Source organism: Amblyomma americanum, chromosome 11 (assembly GCF_052857255.1).
Source record: "Amblyomma americanum isolate KBUSLIRL-KWMA chromosome 11, ASM5285725v1, whole genome shotgun sequence".
Classification (NCBI taxonomy): Eukaryota; Metazoa; Arthropoda; class Arachnida; order Ixodida; family Ixodidae; genus Amblyomma; species Amblyomma americanum.
The window spans coordinates 97,958,009-97,975,998 of NC_135507.1; the positions used below are offsets into that span (position 1 = coordinate 97,958,009).

Consider the following 17,990-nt stretch of genomic DNA (forward strand, 5'->3'; position numbering starts at 1 on the left):
AGTGGGTGAGGAAACAAACGCGGCTTAATGACATCCTAGTCGAAATCAAGAGGAAGAAATGGGCTTGGGTAGGACATGCAATGCCAGGGCAAAATAACCGCTGGTCCTTAAGAGTAACGGAATGGATTCCTAGAGAATGCAAGCGTAGGAGGGGGCACCAGAAAGTTAAGTGGGCGGATAAGATTACGAAGTTTGCGGGGGCACGGTTGGCGCAGCTGGCAATGGACAGGGTTAATTGGAGAGACATGGGAGAGACCTCTGCCCTGCAGTGGGCGTAGTCGGGCTGATGGTGGGGATGATGATTATGAACCCCTTAAAAAGCCAGGTGCGAGCAAATCAAAAGAGGCGCGTTCTAGCCACGCAGACAGCATGCGCGCCGCAGTGAAGTGTCGACGTCCCACCTGCTGCCTGCTTATCGCAGATGGTATGCTTACTCCTGTCACTGTTTGACAAAAAAAAGGAGAAAATTTGCACTTTGCGCAGTTTCGGCTTCAGACCAATGAAGGTTACTTATCACTGCTCAGCATACTAGAAAGTGACGATTAAAGCCCTCCCCCCCCCCCCCCCCCCCCCCGGTTGTTGTTGGCGGCAAAAGTTTCCGTAGAAAGGCAATTTTCTGAACGCTACCGAGTGAGTGGGCCTACGCGGTTATAATCACGGCGCTCACGTTCACTCGCAGCTGCCACGTCAGTGCCGCGCGACAAGCGAGAAGGCATGCGGCGCCCATGTTGAGCCTGCGACAACGGCTTATTTCCTGCATTCCTGCTGATAACAGGTTGTCGTGGGCTGATGTCTGCCTTCCGGAGTACTTTTTCAGACATCGAAACGCGTTTCGCCAGCGGTCACCGCATGGCGCCACCCTCGCGCTTCAGACTGAAAGGGACAAGCCATGGTTCCATTCCCTTTTAGCGCCTACACGCATTAGCGCCTTTAGCGCCTATACGTCATTCCCTTTCTGCGCATTCCTTTTTAGCGCCAGCGGCAAAAGGAATGTGTAGTCGGCACATAAAGTAACCAGAGTTGATGTGTGGGCCAGTTGCTGTATCATGTTTATGATATTTAAAGTAATGACTTATTCCAAACGGCGATCCGGGACAGATTTTCTCGCTACTCGAAGCCGAACAGCCTGCTTCAACGGACGATTTGTATTCACATCCAGGGTTTTTATTTGGGAACGAAGATATGGTCCCTAGACTCCCTTGACGTGTTCGTTCTTCGCCGATTCAGAGGCGCTCCGGATCGCCATTTGGCATTCGCCCTAAGTGCTGTTGCGTTGGCCCCGAAGCGGGAGTCGACCCAAGGGGTATAAGCGTTAATGGGGCGAGACGTCGGGCCTTTTTGCGTCGGACTTCGGGACAGGGTCGCCGAGGCAGAGACGGGCCGGGGATAGGAAAACGACGGTCTGTTAACCTCACACAAATGAAAATAGGAGGTCCTATACAGGACAGACCACACGCTTTCTTACGCTGTACGTCTCCTTGTGAAGTCCTTCGTCACCTAAGGGGAAAAGTTCGACATATCAGAAATCAAAATACCGGGTGTAGGAAAAAATTTCTCCGGAAGATACGTGCCCGGAAAAAAATTCCCCTGACGAAGTGCCTTCTGAAAAAAATGTCCCCAATTGAAAAATCACCCAAACAAGGAATTATTCGGGAACCCACTTGAGAAAAAAATTGCGCTCGTTATTAGGCTCTTACTTCATTACGACAATCGATGTAAACATTACGTATTCTGCAGTACCAGATCGCACTATGGCCTTGTATTGGAGGTCATTTCAAGAGAAGCCACACCACAAAGCACTTCCGCCCCTGACTTAGCTGAACCGCCGAAGGATCCACAGACGCGCTTGACCTTGGTCATTCCCTTTCCGCCAAGGCAACTTTCTTCATGAATGCCCAGCGGAGGATGGGTGGTGTTGGTGGTGTGAATGTATCGGCGGTATTAGACTTGCAGTGGCCGGTCGGCAATTTCTCCTACCTAGTCACTGGTATAAATAATTGTGGCGGTGCCACCGTTATGCCAGTCTCCTCTCAAAGCTTGTGATTATGAATAGTTAAAGAATGGTTATGACACTGATCGCCGCTATTTTCGGGAAACCTCATGGTACGCGATCACAGTAATTATGTTTGGCACAGCGCGAGCGGGAGGATGAATGCCCGGAATCTGTTCGTTGTTTGGTCACTTCCATGCCAATGAGTGGAAACCCCATAGCGTACGACGTTGCATGATTGTTGGTCCTGTGCCCTCCATCAAGAGTGAACGAATGGACGCTCCATATCGCAGGGGGATGCGTAGGAGACCTTGGCCTTGAAGTTACCATCTTTTAACCCTATTTGTCCACCTGTGGGTGCCGGAAACATGTCATATATCAAAGCAGTCTAGCACTTCTCGGGCAGCGTCTAGCATTCGTTCTTTGGGGAACGGTCCATCGCTCAAACACTTCTGCAGCCTTTATGTTTAGCACAGTACCAGAGGGGACAAGTATCCAGTTTAGAGCTCACTGCATGCTGGTACTCACGTAACGCAAAATAAGCTGAGCACCAGGCCACGGAAAATAGCTTGTACCCATAACAAAGCCGGTAGGTACCCGATGGCACTGGAGATCGATCCGCATATCTCCTGCGCGTGAAGCAGGTGCTCAAATCACATGCGATAATGGGATGTTTGGTGGCACCGGTTTGGTGACATTTTTCCCTACTTTGAAATTGGGGACGTTTTTTTCCCTGGACATTTTTTCCGGATGGATATTATTCGCGGGCGTTTTTTGTAGCGATAGCAACATACGGTAGCCTTTCGCGGGTAGGTAGGCTGGAAACCAGAAAGGCAGCGCGGTGGCAGTGGCGGCGCCGCCATGCTGTTACATGGTTGGTCACGTGGTGCGGAGCAGCTGCCGGCGGCGCGGTGCCGTGGCTGATCACGTGGTTCGTCGCCTGGTTGGTCACGTGACCGGCCACGTGGTGCGGAGGAGCTGCAGCTGCCAGCGGCGCGGCGCGGTGGCGAAACCGAGCTGCCACAGCTGTGCGCATGCGCCGTGTCAAGTGGTACGAAGATGAAGTAAAAACGCCCAGTGAAATGAAGCGACGAAAGACTGACTTTGCAGCTCAACTGAGGGCCCCGCCGCGGTGGCTCAGTGGTTAGGGCGCTCGACTACTGATCCGGAGTTCCCGGGCTCGAACCCGACCGCGGCGGCTGCGTTTTTATGGAGGAAAAACGCTAAGGCGCCCGTGTGCTGTGCGATGTCAGTGCACGTTAAAGATCCCCAGGTGGTCGAAATTATTCCGGAGCCCTCCACTACGATACCTATTCTTCCTTTCTTCTTTCACTCCCTCCTTTATCCCTTCCCTTACGGCGCGGTTCAGGTGTCCAACGATATATGAGACAGATACTGCGCCATTTCCTTTCTTCAAAAACCTATTATTATTATTCAACTGAGCGATCTCCACTCGGCCAGCTGTAGGTATCGCGTCACTTCAGATTTAACCAGAGCTAAACCACCACCAATTTTTTTTCTCCGATGCGGCCGTTTTTTCGGGAACACCAGAAAACCAGGTGGCAAAAGACCACTGGTCGCTGGCCCAGGAAGCCCTGCCCCTTCACACGCTAGCGCATTTCGGAGAGGTTTAATGCATATATCGTTTGTTCCCGTTACTCACAACACAAGCCTTGCAAGGTCGTTCTTGTCCAGTCGCCGACTGGTGCAGGACTCTGGCATGGAGCGATAGCAGTCCTTTGCGTAGAAGTTCAAATTTGCTGAATAGGTTCCGGGTTTATTGCGAAGGTGTAACGCTTAATCTTTGTCAATTTGTGGCTTGGCAGTAGACAAGCTTGCAGATGGTGATATGATGAAAGCAGTTGCTCGACGTGGCGCTCAGCGTGTTTCTCGTGTGGCTCCCCTTTTGAGACGCTCGTAGTTCTCTAACTGTTACTACAATAATCACTGGACGAATGCCTTCTTATGAAACGTTACCGTGTCCGTTAGTATAATTTGTCAGGGCCTATTTGGCTATCTCGTCGGGACTAAAGCTAATGACACTCAGCGCTGTGTGCAAAGAAGGACCAGGAATCGTTTCTACTTTTTACTTAGTTAATACATCCAGTGCCCGTAGGGATCATCGCTGCAGATTTTATGATAACAGTCGGCATAGTTGGTGCACCCAGCATTCATCAGCTGTGCTGTAGATGCAAATTGTTTCAGACACGGATCTACTGTTATAAAAATTGGCAGTGGCTTAGCTCGGACCCGCCACGGGCGCTCGGCTACTGATCCGGAGTTCCCGGGTTCAAACCCGACCGCGGCGGCTGCGTTTTTATGGAGGCAAAACGCTAAGGCGCCCGTGTGCTGTGCGATGTCAGTGCACGTTAAAGATCCCCAGGTGATCGAAATTATTCCGGAGCCCTCCACTACTGCACCTCTTTCTTCCTTTCTTCTTTCACTCCCTCCTTTATCCCTTCCCTTACGGCGCGGTTCAGGTGTCCAACGATATATGAGACAGATACTGCGTTATTTCTTTTCCCCAAAACCAATTATTATTATTGTTGTTATTATTATTAGCTCTGCTGTGCCAGGACATACGTAGCGAAAGCTAAGGCATAGCGTAGTTAGCCTTGGTTAATCTTGATTGCAAGTCCAGATTAGTCCGGTTGTCTGGCTAGTTGATGTGACGCGGTTCATCACGAGGTTGGTCACGTGACCAGGCACGTGGTTATTCACGTGGTGCGGTGCGACCACGGTGGGACTGCGAGCACGGCGAAACTGCGAGTTCGTGACCAATGTACCTTCAACTACAAAAATTCTGTGCCGAAATTTTGCAAGAATACTGTCCAGCCTGGCATCTTTTTCGTTGCAGGCCTGCTCAAGTATAAAGATGTACTATCCCAGTACCGGCCAGTGGGGCCAGATTTCCCACATTGTGGAGCGTAGATTTTCATATAAAACACGTATCCCACACAGAGAATGGTTAGTCTCTCTCTAGTATTAGGCGGCGGCATGTCCAACGTTTTTGGACAAAAATTTTGAATATTGTAAAACCGTAAGGTACTTGCAGAAAAATATTTAAAGTAATGGTCCACTCTTCTTATATGTAGCAACATCATCCTTTTAAAGTGTTTCCGTCGTTTGCATCAAACAGTTAAGAGTGCCATAAAAAACAAATGGGGAACGTTTTTGACGATAGCAAAAACGTTAATATAGGAAAAATCTAAGCCTGTCGATGGGATGTCTGCGGATATTATGATTGCTATAACAAAATCTTACAATGTATGAAAAAATTGCGATCATAAATTCTTCCTCGTTCAGAAATGTTTTTTCCTTTATTGTTGTTTATGGTTCGATAACGTTGCCTTCGTTCCACTAATTTAATTGCACGAAGCCAGGCCGGAGGCCAGTTGTACAAACGTCGGTAAATTTACTTCCGGACTAGAATCGCGAGAAAGTGCCAGAATTTCATGTATAGCCTAAAGCGATATCCGACAGCGAGCTCCAGTCAGCCCTTTTCGCTGTAGAACATGGCGGCGCTCGTTGAAGTAGGAGCCTGGCGCTTCACCATGGATTCGCCTTCATTCGCTGGCTCGCTGCGCATAGGGCTAGCATGGAATGAATGATGCGCAAGGCTTTCTCTATGCGTCGTTTCGTTCGCGCCAAGAGAGTTTTGCGACGAAATTGTTTCGCTACGAAGATTGGATCCGGATTTTTCCTCGATACTACGCCTAACTGGATGCCAAATACGGTTGCCATGGAAACGCGACCGGTGAAGAAGTTGGATATTCAAATAAGGGCTTTCTGCGAATAGTCGTTGTCGACTGCTCTTCACTCCTCTGCGGGTGCTTGATTTGCCGGGGTAATTTCGTACATGCGCCTCACTGTTTGGAAAGCAATCTTCTTGATTAGCGCCTACTCCTGAGCACGACTGTTGGTTGCCGTAAACATACTGGGAGAGATTAGTGGCTTCGAGGCCCTTTTCTGAACTTTTCATTTTCAGAAGTCTGACATTAATATCGATTCAATGAAAAACTCTTACATCGATAAATGCTGCCTTTGTCCCGAATTTCGCTGCTGACGGCGGATTAATTTAGGGCCCATTTCTTTTGGCCGTCTCAACTTCATTGCGATGGTGAGCAATGGCTTGCCAATGAATACAGTGAGCACTGACATTTTAATAAAATTTTTTTAGTTTCGTTTATAACAACGCGTTGTCATGCTTACATAAAATACGACAAATTTATTCGGCTAATCGTAAGTGGGCGCACAAAATGGTCTTCTAGTGAAAGGCTGACGTCACAATTTTTACTGTAACTATATCCACTTTATTTTAGCATTGGAGGTTCGCCTGTGGTCTCAGTATACGCAATAACGAACACTACTTCTTAATGCGGGGCACGATAAAAGCAAAAAAATCAGCTGCCCTTCTCTTGTATCCCAGGTTCAACATCGGTACCGGATATTCTTCCGTGCGCCTTCCATCCACGAATTGGGTTTAACATATTCGAGTATACGTAATTGGTACGCTGACTTTCCTGTTTACGGAAGGCGTCATTGCCAATTAATTCTCGGTAGCCGGGAAACCGCTGCCGCAGAAACATGTCGCACCCGCAATTTAAATGTCTCTGCATGCTTCCCACACGCGTTCTCGGTTGCCCGCCTCCGATTTCTTTGATTATTTGTGCAGTCCACGATCAAACGGTACAATCCCGACGACCTTGCCACCGAGAGTGGCATTGATAAAGGGGCACAATCTTTAAGCGGCACAAATGTGACGAAAAAGGCTATTCTGCAATGCATAAAGCGCGCGACGGCACAGCCTAGTCGAGGCTGGCAACAATGGACTGGCGAAAACGGAAATGGCTGTTGACGCCCAATGCGTGGGGTTAGAGAGTATTTTCCTCCTCCCCTGCTTGCTTTCAGTAATGTGGTGTATAGCGCTGCTCCGAAAACAACATTGGACGTCTTTGTCTAGCCCCGCCGCGGTGGCTCAGTGGTTAGGGCGCTCGACTACTGATCCGGAGTTCTTGGGTTCGAACCCGACCGCGGCGGCTGCGTTTTCATGGAGGAAAAACGCTAAGGCGCCCGTGTGCTGTGCGATGTCAGTGCACGTTAAAGATCCCCAGGTGGTCGAAATTATTCCGGAGCCCTCCACTACGGCACGTATTCTTCCTTTCTTTCACTCCCTCCTTTATCCCTTCCCTTACGGCGTGGTTCAGGTGTCCAAAGATATATGAGACAGATACTGCGCCATTTCCTTTCCCCAAAAACCAATTATTATTGTTTGTCTATATACGATAAAAAATTGCAGTTGTTCCAATATAAATGGCGACGAATTTCTCTGAAGCAAAGAACTAACTGCTAGGCAAACACACACGCGCACGTGCACATACACACACGCACGCAGACGCACACAAACACGCGCACGCACGCACGCACGCACGCACACACACACACACACACACACACACACACACACACACACACACACACACACACACACACACACACACACACACACACACACACACACACACACACACACACACACACACACACACACACACACACACACACACACACACACACACACACACACACACACACACACACACACACAGGCCGCCGCGGTGTCTGAGTGGTTATGGCGCTCGGCTGCCGGCCCGAAGGACGCGGGTTCGATCCCGGCCGCGGGGGTCGAATTTCGATGGAGGCGAAATTCTAGAGGCCCGTGTGCTGTGCGATGCCAGTGCACGTAAAAGAAACCCAGGTGGTTAAAATTTGCGGAGCCCTTCACTAGGGCGTCCCTCATAGCCTGAGTCGCTTTGGGACGTTAAACCCCCATAATCCAAACCAAACCACACACACACACACACAATACTACAAGTTTAAAATGTAGACCACAGTTCCCGAATAAAATATTCTCCTGGCCTGGTTGAAGCGTCATTCCCTTCGGGAAGAAATTAGCCAAACACGGCTAAGTGGAAAGCGTCCTGTAGGGCTAAGAGAGAAGTTTTTCTGAATAACAGCCGTCCCATTCCCTGTTATTTTATGGCTGCCCCTTGGCGCAGGACTCAAGTATTCAAAACACTCTAGTTTGTGAATGAAGGATATTTTGCAGCGCAGACTGGACACGGCAGTGAACAGCGTAGAGAGAGTAGAACGCAGTGCATACGTACCAGACTAACTAAACTGCCTAAATACAGCAAAACAAAAGCCCTAACGTTCTCCTCTGAAATAGAAGCAACTGCGCTTCGCTGATAGGACAGTTGCAATAAAAAGGAGACTAGACCACCATACGATGCTGCCACCCATTGACACTAAGCTGCTGACAGAAAGCGAAAAAGCTGCAACGTTAATATAATGCCGCAGCCAGAAATGCTTCATTGTCGTGATGCAGCACCTAAAAAATCGCTCACACATTGCTTTGCACCGTATCTAATTAGTGCAATCTCTACTATTTGGTTCTATTTGCGCCTCTTGCCCACACCTTTGCATAAGACGAGGAGCAGAGCGCAGCTGTAGTGATCTCGGGGAGCAATAATTGACAGTCGCGATATCTGTTAACGTTTAATTTGTGTGTTGTGATCCGGGCAGCGGCACGTGCTTATCGATGGAGATGAAATAGCCTAACTCCCCATATGATATGCGATGCCAGTGCAAGCTTTCTTAAAATATATATTTTTTCAAGTATATTCATCCGGAGGCCATCAGCACGCTGTCCCTAAAGTAAAACTGCAGGTTCTGAACATAAAGCATAATACAGCATACCCAGCACGAACACAAAACACATTCATATCCTGGTTTGATAAGCTCATCCCTATAAGCACATATCTGTAAGAAAAATAAAACAAGTAGCAAGGTATCATGTACTACTTCCTGCGCATATAGGATCTGTTTGAATCTATGCTTCTTCTCTGGTCGCGTTTTAGTATCGACTATGCTTGGTGTACAGTTAGGTGTAGCGTTATGCACAGCTGTTGGGCCCTTTCCTCTTGGAGGATATTGGTATAACAGCTGTATCTTACCGGTACTCAACTACGGGGCAGAACAGGGAGGATAACGAAAAGGGTTCAGCTCAAGTTAAAGACGGCACAGCGAGCCATGGAAAGAAAAATGATAGGTGTAACGTTAAGGGACCGGAAGCGGGAAGAGTGGGTGAGGAACAAACGCGGGTTAATTACATCCTAGTCGAAATGAAGAGGAAGAAATGGGCTTGGGCAGGGCATGTGATGCGAAGGCAAGATAACCACTGGTACTTAAGGGTAACGGAGTGAATTCCAAGGGAAAGTAAGCGTAGCAGGGGCGGCAGAAGGTTAGGTGGGCGGATGAGATTAAGAAGTTAGAAGGCATAGGGTGGGCGCAGCTGGAAAAGGAAAGGATTAATTCAAGACACATGGGAGAGGCCTTTGCCTGGGTGGGTGTAGTCAGGCTGATGATTATGATGATGATGATGGGCATAGCGTCGAGGGGAAATTCTGATCCAGCCCCCAAAGCGACCCGATTTCGTCGCAAAGCCCTCTTGGCACGAATGAAATGACATAGATAAAGCCCTACGCAACATTCGTTCTTTGTTCGTGCCACGCGTAGCGAGCGAACGAAGGCGCCCCCCTTATGTAATGCCTCCGGGCCTTTAAGAGAAAAAATAAATGAAATGAAATTTGTCGTGAAGCGGACGGCGTTTGCTTCGCCAAGCAAAGCCCATGTTCCACACCGCAAAAGAGACAGGCTGGAGATAGCTCGTGGGAAATTGCACTTGGCTAGCGAAAATTCTGCCAATTTTTCGTCGGTTTGCCGGGAGAGTTAATTTACCCTCTCACACGCAACCGCCCCAGTACACGTCTTGCTTACACAGTTTCTCTTAATGTCTGTTATATTGTTTGTTGCTGATTAACGTTTATTTTCTTCGCGGTATTATTAACGTCTTTATTAGTGTGAGCGTAGCGTACCGCAGCATCCCATACCTAATGCCCTGCCTGTGGGGGTCTTTAGCGGTAGTGTTAAAGGTATAATATGGCAGTGCTGGTGTAAATCTGAAATTTCAAATATTTATTTTTCATTTTCACCATGCACATTTGCAATTTGAAGTATTCATTGTTGTGTCTGCACAAAAGCAAGCTTGCCAATTGCCAGACTTTCTGAGCAAGCACCTCTGTGCTTTAACAAGATAAGAAAAAATTACACACTCTCAGGTCTTTAAGAAATGTGCGAGCAATTACGATTGACACCAAGTTCAAAACACCGTTAAAGATTTCATGTTGTGTTCGTTTTTATGTTATACATTTTCAATTGCACATTGAGTATGTGCATTTTGGTTTCATACGATCTGCAGACGTTGTAATTCTAAAAAGGCTGATCCGACGGGTAATTCAGCGAGAGAAAGTGCAAAAATTAAATGCAGTCAAGTAGGCATCCGGAAAAGCCTTTTCAAGGGTAAAATGGCAAGGCGATCGTAAAGCAGTGAATTCATAGTGGAAACACAGACGGTCACACACAAAACAATTGTAACCGAACGGGATGTTGCGAAACTCATTGTGAAACACCTCCCTGAATTTTTAAGGTTCCTTTGCCTCCGACGGCTGACTGCTTCGTCTAGTGCGGCACACACTGTTTGCAATGGTTTTGCAATGGTTTTGGTGCCACGCTCTGGACGGTCATGACGCCGGCACTAATTGGCCTAGGCATGTAGCTGCACTGCGTGAAGTAGTGCACTGCACTCTGTGCTTTGTCTTTCTGCATTTGACTGCGACTTTGACATGTGGTGTGGTTTTTGTATCTTCTTCTTTCGGATCTTTTTTTTGTGTTTTTACTGCTCTGATCTTTCTTTTAAATTGTTTTCGTTGCTCTTCGGAGCATTTAGCTTCATTTCATTTATCTTCAATTGGCGCTAAGCCTGGCAAAGCGTTGCTCGTCCGGGCTCGCCCTCTCTTTCTTGTAGGTTGTTTTTTTGCATTTTCTGAGAGGAACAATAAAAGGGTAAAAGGGGTCTTTAGGGGCTCGCCGCTGAATTTTTCTTTCTTGAGACCATCGGAACTCCTGTGTAAAATAAGAGTCTGTTATCGCCGCCTTTCCCATTGCGTCTGAGAGAAGGAGTGCTGCGCAGCCTTTGGGGATGTCTCCCAGCACGGGCTGCGGTTTCGGCACGCAGCTCATGTATGTGCCTACTCTCAGTGCCGCGTGAGACGCAGACATCGCCGAGACATCGATCTCTTGCTTTGAGGCAATAACAGCTCTCGCTGCAAAATTGGCACTATGCCCACATGTATCCCCGAAAGAAACTATTGGTACCCGCCGCGGTGGCTCAGTGGTTAGGGCGCTCGACTACTGATCTGCAGCTCCTGGGTTCGAACCCCACCGCGGCGGCTGCGTTTTTATGGAGGAAAAAACGCTAAGGCCCCGTGTGCTGTGTGATATCAGCGCACGTTAAAGGTCCCCAGGTGGTCGAAATTAACCCGGAGCCCTCCACTACGGCACCTCTTTCTTCCTTCACTCCCTCCTTTATCCCTTCCCGTACGGCGTGGTTCAGGTGTCCAACGATATATGAGACAGACACGGCGCCATTTCCTTTCCCACAAAACCAATTAAAAAGAGAAACTATTGGAGGAATGCATTTAGGCTGTTGACGGTATTGAAATTTCCAGGTTTTTTTTTTATTATGGGAGTCCATATAGAGGGCCATGTATTCCGAGGACGCTACGGATTACCACACCTCTACTGTGCTCTTCTTCTCACGGGTTCTCCCATAGAAGCTCACGCTATATCGAGGTACCTTGTTAGGGAAGACAATCAGACAACTTCTTATGAGATAACGCGCTGATCAACGCTGATTGTTACCACAAACGGCTCTACATTAAAAACTTAAACGCTAACAAAAAATTACAAGCACTCTTTTAACGAAAAGTACTATTCGTACGTACAGCAACTCGAAGGCGTATTTATTTGGCTTAAAGTTACAGGTACACTGACAGTATACCCAAGTTTCATCCCACAATATCGCTGCATTTCTCTCGACCAATTAAGAAGGTCGACTTTGAATTTTTTTCTCAATCGATAACACAACTATAGAACTAAACCTAGATCGTTCCAGTTTCACTTTCACCATCACAGCACGTTTCGGTCATTTATTCACCCCGTTAGTGCTATAAGTAGGACGGGTTTTACATAAGCAATAAAAAAAATAATACAAATTGATTCCAACAAGAAATGCCCAGTGCCGCAAAAAAACAGTCCACTAAAGCATTAGCAGGCTTTTTGAGAATTTAAAGCCATTCACCTCACCCAAAATAAAAATACACCATACATAAACTTGTGATTCGCTTACCGTTTACATTGGTCAAAGTGCGCCTTGGTGTAAAGCATTTTTATTTGCATAAGCTCGGGTCAGAGTCCAGTTTTTGAAATATTTCATCCCAGAGAAGCCGAAAACGTCACCAGAGGAAAGCTTGTACCAACTGTAACACCGGTGGGTACCCGGAAGCACTGAGGATCGAATATCGCACCTCCCGCATGCGAGGCGGATGCTGAAACAATTATAGGCCACCATAGATGCGACACAGTAGTGAGTTGTTTCATGAACACCAAAAGTAAAAATAACAGATCTCGGTTTCAAATAACCCTTCCTTCCTGTGTATGAAGTGAGTTTTGCATCATCGGTTGGCAGTTGGGCATAACACAACAAGCGAGCACTGCAGCTTTTCTGAGAACCAATGTGTGCTGCCGAAAAGAAAGAACAGTGGAATTGACCGTGATCCATAAAAGGGATCTAGATAGACCTCGTGATATACCGAAGGATCGCTCACTTTTATGTGTTCTTTTTTTTCTCTCTCAAGCAATGCAGAATAGTATTACCAAGGCCATTCTCACCTGATCGCCTCGAGAGCGCATTTCTCCGGTTAGGGACTTGAGACGCGAAACACATACACGCTTTCCAAGACCCCGAGCTCAGCCCGATCACCGCCGGGCGTGTGGAATGCCGACTCGCCGCCGGAGCCGTGTTTCGCCGAAATAGGCCACATAACTTCCCCCACGGGCGCTAAGCCTTGAGGAGACCGTTTTCCCGAACGTTGCTGCACTTTCTTGTCGTTTACTGAACGCTGTGCTTTTGCGGGAGCGTTGGGCGATGCATTACTATATACACACTCTTTCACCAGAACACGGATCATCGAGTGCACGGGAAGCGCAAGCCACCGGCCCTCGAGAAATTCCCCGAGTTCCCGTTAGCTTTCACGCCTCCCCTGAGACCTCGCACATTCGAAAAAGAAAGGCCAAAAAAAGAAGAAAGGAGGAATGGAGAAAAAGAAACCTGAGAAGAAGGGAAGAGCGAAGAAAGAAAGGAAGAAGGCGCGGATAAAACGCTTCATTTTTATTAAGAAGCGGTTACGTACGGAACGGATGCGTACACTCCACCAAGGAGAAAATATTTAGCTACAAACATTTGTCCAGACCGGCTGTACCCTTGATAACTAGTAGACACTAATTTCACTATTAGATTCATTCCGTTCGTGCGCTCTAGATCAATACGTACTCCAGCGAAAATATTCCTTATGCTGGAGTTCTTTACAATTCCATGGCTGTTCTACTACGATTCGTTGTTAACAACGTTTTTCTCTACATATTTCACGCATGTATTTCACACGTGTATTGTTTTGCTGTTTTCTGTGCTTAAATCCCGAGCTTTCTATTTTTCAATCTTTTTTGTTTTGCTGTTCTGCTACTATTTTATGCCTTTATTTCTGTACTTCGCACTTTGTCGTCAACTTTAAATAGCACCGCAGCATATTTTCTACTGTATACATTGTACTCCTACGCTATTCCAGTTCCTGTGCAACGATTTTCGTGTTGTTTTTTTGCTATAGGTTCGCTGTAAAACTGGTCTTTTTATTTTTAATGTATGCCTCTGCTGCTTGGGCTTATGCCTGCAGTACTTCGTAAATAAATAAACAAATAAATAGATAAATGGGCCTGTAATCTTGACAGTTTGATATAGAAAGGAGGCTGTGTTTCACTCTTCTTTATTTTTTCGATAATTCACTGAAAACATTTACCCGCGCTTTTGTTGCGAATTACGTCAGGTAGTGCGTGCCGTATAGACGTGTTGTGCATTGAGCTGTCAGTTCTCGCGCGATTTTTGCCCTTTGGGAAGACGAGTGAGTGAGCGGATAAGCACTTGGTAAATTTGCGAGAGGCTGTAGAATTCCCCATATGGGGCCCGAAGTATGGGGCCTGTCGGGCACGCGGCCTTATCGCATCCGAACGTAGCCAGAAGAAACGGCCGGCGCGTTGTGTTTGTGTGTGTGTGTGCTTGCTGCTCAGAGGAGACGGACGAGAGACAACCCCCCCCCCCCCCCCCCCCCCCTCGAGCAGCAGTTACGGGGGCATCATGGGTGCGTGTGTGCGCGCGGGCCGGTCCTACGTGCCACGGAACCAGCCGTATGCACTGACCGAGGTGGCGGCAAGTTGGCGCCGGAGAGACGGCTCGTGGCCGAGGCGACATGTTGGCCCCTGTGCAAGTACGCCGGAGAAGGGTGTCGCCCGATAAGACCAAAGTCTGCGCCTGGGGAAGGCGGCGCCTGGGTAACGGCCACCGGATTCCGGGAACCAGTCAAGATGCCTTCACAAGGAGCCGACAGAAGGGAACGACTGGGAAGCAAGGACGAGTGAGAGCAAGCTGGAAAGGAGGACCGGGAAGAGAGGAGAGAGGAACGAGCATAACGGGGTAGACGGGTGGTGGATTCAGAGACGAGAGGCCGCATCCCGACGGCAGAGTGGTGTCACCGCAGTTGTGAACACATATAAATAAATTTGGCAGTGTGTATTCGGAATGTTTGGTGTGGTCTGGCTCAATCGGGAGAAGATGAAAACGAAAGAAAGGAGGGAGGAAGGAACCTGCTTGAATGGGACCCATAGGTGGCAGCCACCGCCTCGGAACGTGCTACCAGCCAGGGTTGGTCTGTGGGTCGATCTGCAGTTTCTTCTAGGTTGTGGGTGTACAGTTCGAGACGGGTGTGAAGTAGGCGATCGCCTGGTACAGATAGACAATGTGGAACAGTGTGAGTGTGCCTGTGTAGTGTGGACACTGTGATTGACCGAAGGTTGGATACAGGTAGGTGAAACAGAAAGCTTTGGGGAAAGTTTTCGCAGCTGTCCCCAAGCGAGACCTGTCGGGGCGGTTGAGGGCAGGACTGAGGGAGACACGGCTTTGCCGTGAGAGGTCCGGCTCTGTCAGGTGGGCCTAAAAGGAGAACGATGTTGGGGGTGGTCATCGCGAGAGCTATACAATTAAGTCAGCTCCGCTTCAGTGTTCTCAGTGTAGCCAACTGCCGAGCTCATTTCTGGGGATGTCCGCATGCACTGGCACCCAGACCAGCCTACATGCGATGCGGAAGGGCTTACGATAAGGTAGGGATCAAGGAGAAAGGTCGTACTGGGGCGAAAAGAGTTTCGTTGGCAACGCCGACAGGCCGCTTGCGAATCAGGATGTGGACGGCTTGAGGAGCGGTCTGGGTGCGAATGGTGAGAACGGGTAGTGCCGCAGCACGTACCTCCAATTGCGGGATGGAAGTAATGGAGGCTTTGGTCCCGAGACGTACTACTTCAAAGTTCGTGTTGACTACCCAGAATGTTCCAGGTGCATGAACGTTCTCTTATTCGGCGGATAACTTCGAAAGAGGTAGCCCCTATGATGTTCGCGGCGGCCTTGATGTCTGGGGGAGTTCATATTTCGCGGCCTCGAGGGCATGCAGCGACTGTCATACGACAGGGAGCCAAAGAAGAGGGCTCGGCGTGTGCTCGCAAGTTGGTCGGCGTCAAACCAAACGCGGACAACAGAATCGAAACGCAAACTGCACACCGGGAAGCTTTTGTACTATGGAGGCATAACACCAGAGCGGTTGACTTTCCCATCGAAGGTGAAAAGACTGATCTTAGGTAGTGCAAACAGGCCACGCCTGTATTTCATCTCCTGCCGCTAATATGTTTGTTTGTGCTCGCGCTTCAAGTGTCTTGTTCGCATTTCATTTGGCATTGATGGTACTTTGTATCTAAGCCTCTGGAGTAGCGAGAAACCCTGGCAAGTCGTGCCCAGGTGGATGTGCATGAGCTGCCGCATAGGCCTCTGGAAGGTGCTCTAGCACAATGATGACGCTCAATTTCACCAGGGGTGTGGAAGGCTAGCTCCAGGAACCTGTGCAAAAGTGTATCCATGTTGCGAGGCTCGGTGTGTGCTAATTTGTAGTAAGAGAGATAGTAAAGTAACCGCGAATAGAGGAGGCCTTGAACGAGGTTGAGAATCTCGTTGGCTCTCATGCTTCGTGGGCAATCTAATAGTCGACTAGTCATATACATAACCTCGTTACACTGCGCTGAGAGCAGTGATGTGTTTTAGAAGCGTTGACCTGCGCTTGTAGATTCAAGCCTAGTACGTGAATCGAAGACTTGCACGGGATGGGCTGTGACCCTACCGTAACAGGGAGTGGGAGATTGTGCTAGTTACGGGCGTGTCGCGTAACTACTAGTAACTCGGACTTGGAGGGTGAGCAGGCCGGGCAACCCCCCCCCCCGGGCACACTCCTCGATTGTAGAGGCAACAAGTGACAGTAGTTTCTCGGTATACCCGAGCGAGACAGATGGTTATGCCGCCTCCGTACATCGCAGGACAAATGTCGGGTGGTCTAATCTAGTAAGAGGTGAAGGACACGAAAAGTCAGGTTGAATAGACGTAAAGAAAGCACTAATTTTTGCGGTGTACTGCGATTAGAGTTGGGCTCAAAAGATTAGCTTCGGCGCCTCAAGGTCAGGATGGCAGTGCGGTCACAGAGAAAGCTTCGGACGTAATTGTGCGCGTGTTCCCCGCAGACAGTGGCGGTCAGCTATTCGAGCTCTAAATCGCGTGACAGACCATCAAAGACGCCGTTGAGATCAACTTCCAGCACTACGCGATCTTGAGTGATGGCAGGTTGATCAAGATTTGCATGCTTGAGCTTTAAGAAAACGTCTGGTACGCATATTTCTTGGAGATATCTGTAGAGGGTATCGAGAGCGGTGTGGGTAGCGTGCAGAAATCTTGAAAGGCGAACATAGGTCAACTTTTCAACTTTTCCTAAACAAGAGATGTGATATATGGCACGGAGGTTATCGAGCGAGAGGAATTTTCACGGGTTAGCAGTTGTCTGCGAAGAGCTGACAGCCGCCACCCACAAACCCGCAACGCCGACGAACACCAAACGCACCTTCGTTTACTTTTCCAACGCCTCGATGACCACGGCCTACTCGTCAATGTCCCAAAGAGTACGCTCGGCATTTCAGTGGTCAAATTCCTCGGCCATGAAATTTCACCAGAGGGGACTCGACCTTTGCCTCAGCGCATCTCAGACCTGCAAAATTACCCCCAACCCGGCACTTTTGAAGACCTTCGCCGTTTCCTCGGCATGCTGAACTTTTACAGGCGTTTATTGCCACACGCAGCCGACTATCAGGCTTCCCTCAATGATGCCTTGGCTGGACTACGAGGAAATCAACCCGTCACGTGGACACCGGCGTTAACGCAACTTTTCGAAGCATGCAAAGCTGCTCTCTGCAACGCCACACTTCTCTCCCATCCCGTGCCAGGCGCTCCCTTGGAACTCTTCACGGACGCCTCTAACTTTGCCGTCGGCGCCGCCCTTATGCAACGCGTAGACAACACCTGGCATCCCTTGGCGTTGTTCTCAAAGAAACTCTCAGCTCGGAAAACGACGGCCAGTCCCACCAACGAAACAACGACCCCCGTCCCATCGAGTTCACCAGCTTACTATAGAGAACTTCTGGCGATATACGAAGCAGTTCAACACTTTCGCCACATTCTCGAAACACAGCACTGCACTATCTACACCTACGATAAACCTCCGACTTACGCCTTCTCTCAACGCCGCGACAAACTCCCGCCGGTGCAGCAGAACCAGCTCTCGTTTATCGCCCAGTTTACCACCGACATCCAACATGTCAGCGGGAAGGACAACGTGGTCGCCGATGCACT

The 17,990-nt window shown here is 48.8% G+C and overlaps 1 protein-coding gene across 1 annotated transcript in view; it reads left to right on the forward strand.

Moving 5' to 3' along the window:
• The window catches only part of LOC144110040 (glutamate receptor ionotropic, NMDA 2C-like), a 236,686-nt gene that overhangs the window by 43,826 nt on the left and 174,870 nt on the right, over positions 1-17,990 (forward strand). The gene's annotated exons all lie outside the window — the stretch shown is intronic.